The sequence below is a fragment of the Pteropus vampyrus genome, unplaced genomic scaffold (genome assembly GCF_000151845.1).
Source record: "Pteropus vampyrus isolate Shadow unplaced genomic scaffold, Pvam_2.0 Scaffold18, whole genome shotgun sequence".
In the NCBI taxonomy this organism is placed as follows: domain Eukaryota; kingdom Metazoa; phylum Chordata; class Mammalia; order Chiroptera; family Pteropodidae; genus Pteropus; species Pteropus vampyrus.
The window spans coordinates 990620-994326 of record NW_011888799.1 but is presented as its reverse complement, the minus strand read 5'-3'; the positions used below and the strand labels follow the sequence as shown (position 1 = coordinate 994326).

The following is a 3707-nucleotide window of genomic DNA, read 5'->3' as shown; positions in this document are numbered from 1 at the left end:
TCTTAGACTTCCCTCCAGAGTCTAGTTCAACACTCAAGTATCCACATTAACACTTAATATTAAAATTTTTAACTTCATTTATTGGAAAAGTTTCTTTTTTTGTACAAATTGCTTTTGTTGGCACAGACTCTCACTCCACTATTATAGAGCATCCACTATATTTTGTAAAGTGATGAAGAGATTACAAGACAAAGTATTCAAAATGGTTTAACAGTTACATACATATAATATAGATTTGCATAATAAAATGTCTGGAAGAAAATATACCACCTTTGTGTGGCAAGATTTCAGGTACCTAATTTTTTTTCTTTCTACTTACTGGTATTTTCTATAATGGTTACATACACATACAATTGATAAACAAATTTTCTATAATGGTTACATATGCATACAATTGATAAACAAAAGCAACCAACAAAAGGGTGATCTCTCTAGAAGAGAATATTCTTTGCTGGGATAGGATCTATCTGTATTTTCCAATTCTAGCCTTGCTAGAAACCTCCCAGAAGCCTAGAAACAATTATACCCCTGGCTAAGATAACCTCCCCCAAGGGCAGTTAGGCTTACTTGTGAGAAACCACTCTGCCACCTGCTGGCTATGCCTAGAAATGCAACCCCATCGCAGTGCTGTTAACAATGGGAAAACCTGCCCAATATATTGATAAATTTGAGAAAGAGATAAAGAGGTAGAGACTCAATAATCATGGCTGGGGAATAAAGTGTTAGTCACAAATCAGGTGCTTTTCTCTAGAGGTAGAGAAGAGACTGCCGGGGCAGGGAACAACTGAAGATATGCTACAAAGCCAGCTTGTGGGAACACTAAGCATGACATGCAGTCATACGAAACACTACAGTTGTGAGAAGACAGCTAGTGGGGCAAGCAGCAGAGAAGGTTCCAGATTAATGGAAAGGGGCAATGGCTTCCACAGAAGAAAGCTGGAAATGGTTGAAATAGTATAAAAGGGCTTGGCCCAGGTACCTGCTGAGAACCCACAGATCTCAAAGGAAAGGAATACGGCAGAGGAATATGAGCCGGTGGGGGTGGGCAAGGAGGGAGAGAAAACAATTAGATAAAGCGCTGAGGGAGAAGAAAGAATAGTAGGTGATAAGCAAAGAGACTCTTGTAAGGGAAAGGTACAGGGGGAAACCCATTAGAGAATGTCCAACAGATGGAGAATTGAAGAGGATGAGTGAGAACATCAAGGATAATAATCATTATAATGATAGAATCATTTATTAAGCACTTACTACCTACCAGACAGGGCCCTAGATGCTTCACATGCACTCTGTATTAACCCATTTAATCTTCACATCAATTCTATGAGATATACATTACCTCCATTTTACAGATGAGGATGTTGAGGCACAGAGGTTAAGAAACCTGCCTCGGGTCACAGTGCTGGACTGGGACTTGAACCCAGGCCATCTGGTTCTAGAGCTTGTGCTCATAACCACTACACTATAAACTGCTTGCCTTAAAGTGAGAAGTAGGGTATAATGTCGAAGGAACAAAAAGAAAAGAAGTCATGGAAGAGGTTATTTGAAGGAAATCTGGAAGAGCTGATTATTTTACTCAGTGATAAGAGCCAAGTAATTGACAGCAAAAGAACTCAAATGCCACATAAAATATATACTATCAAATAAAATACCGTGTATAGAATCACTTAGCAATATTGGAATATTCATTATCCATGTAAAGAATATTCAGGCACGTAAAAATACTTTCCTAGTCAAATAAGTACTTTAAAAGAAATCCCTCCTATTTTGAGAATTTTGAGGTAACAAAACACAAACTTTCAAAAATATGTCGTTTATGTAAACTTTTTGAGAGCCAAACTTATTGATTGGTTTCTTTGGCATCAAGCAACTACCTAGTGCATTTAGCAAGTTTCCCCTCAGAGAAAGCCGTGTCAAGTCTCCCTCAATGGCTTGTTTTGTTTAAGGGCCAAGGAATCATGTCCTTTTCACACCAGCCTGCTTTTGGTGGAAGATCTTCAGCTCCCAGGGCTCCCTCTCAACCCTTCTTCTGGGCAAGATTTAAACTGGCAGTTCACTGGATATCTGTAAATATGGGGCCCACATTTGGGCAACATTCCACAATCCCGCCCTTAAGTTCCTGCAGAAGTGAGGGGTGCCATCCGGTTCAAGGGATGTATTTACATTTAGTTTGCTATTTAGGCCTAGAATATCCCAGGGACTTAGCACTATTTCATTTAATAGCTCTGACCTGTCCCCTACAAAAGACCCTTCAGAGTGGGAATCTCTCTAAGGTTTTCTTCCATAAGATGAAAGCAAAAGATTCTGAGACCAGCTGCTACTTTGATTTAGAGTCATCAGCTGGTCCCAATGACCTCCTTGCCGGTTCTCATTTTATGTTAAAGAAATTTGGATTGTTGGTTCTTAGAATCCCCTTGAAATCAATTCTGAGACACCTGAGGCCTCGTTGGCACCTGCCCCAACATTTCTGTAGGGTCCCAGGCTTTTCTGGGCTCTCACAGATGCTGTTCTGAGATGCTTTTTAGACTGTAGGGTGACCAGGAATTTGCTCAGGTGCCTGTTTCTGACTCGGGCATATACTTTTCCTAGATATACTGTTATAGTCAAATAAGTTTCCAGGCTTCTGTGGGTTATTTTATTCCATATAAGTTTTATTTTAAAAAATAAATAAATAAATTAGGAATTACAAAATGCAAAATGTTTGTTTTTCATTGTCAGTGATTCAAGAAAATGAGGCAATAAGACCTGGGTGGAGCTGAAGACTAAAAGCCAGGCTCAGGAGTGGGCCAAAAGGTACTGGTTTGCAACCTCTAGCACATGGCTGTTCTCAAGGGAAGCTGCCACCCACCCTTACTACAAGCTGCTTGTTCACTGCACGCTCCAAGGCATGGGTCCCTGGTGTAATGTGCATCTTGAGTCACTGGGAAAGGGATGGCAGAAGCTTGTCCTTGATGGGCCTTGCTCACCTGAACCTGGAGTTGCTCTACTACATTCAATTCTTCTAGTTTCAGGGGATGCTCAGGGTCACTGATGGAGTGAATCAGATCGAAGATCCCACGTGCGCACATGCTCACTAATGCTATAGGGAACCTGTTTGTCCTCTTCACCCATGGTCATAACTGCTTCCCAGAGTACTCACAGATGAGCTGGTTAGCATTCTCCAGGCCACTCCATTCCATCACCACCTACCATTAAAGAACCACTGCTGGCCTGTACATATACCCCATACGCTGTTTTCCTGAGTGCCCACAATTTGGCATAGCTCATGTTCTTCTACACACTGAATATTTTATTTTTGGAGGCGTTTCCCTTCTCTGTCCCAGCAACTCCTTTTGTTTGCTTGTATTACCTGGCGTGCACTGACCCACAGAGGGCCTGCCATACTCACTCGTAGAACTCATGCAGATTTCCTGTCCTGTGTTTGACACTGGGAAATTTCCCCCAAAGTCTGACACCCATACTTGCTTCAGTGGTATACTGTCACTGGGTGTCAGGAATAAAAACATGTTTTCCAGTGACCTAATTCTGTGGCTTTCCCAGTCTCATTTAACATTCTAGGATCAGCCTTGGCCAGAGGGTAGGAACTGAAAAGTCCACTCTCATTGCTATAATTTTGTTATTTAACAATGGAGTGTCCACCCCTGGCAGTGCAGGTCAAGGCCCAGAGAGTACTGGACCAGGCTTTAGGGCTGTGGATGTGTCAAGGGAAG

The 3707-nt window shown here is 41.7% G+C and overlaps 1 protein-coding gene and 1 pseudogene across 2 annotated transcripts in view; both read right to left on the bottom strand.

Moving 5' to 3' along the window:
• TBC1D22B (TBC1 domain family member 22B) overlaps positions 1 to 3707 on the bottom strand; it is a 64708-nt gene that overhangs the window by 8195 nt on the left and 52806 nt on the right. The window lies entirely within an intron of this gene.
• On the bottom strand, positions 2710 to 3333 carry LOC111736143 (annotated as a pseudogene).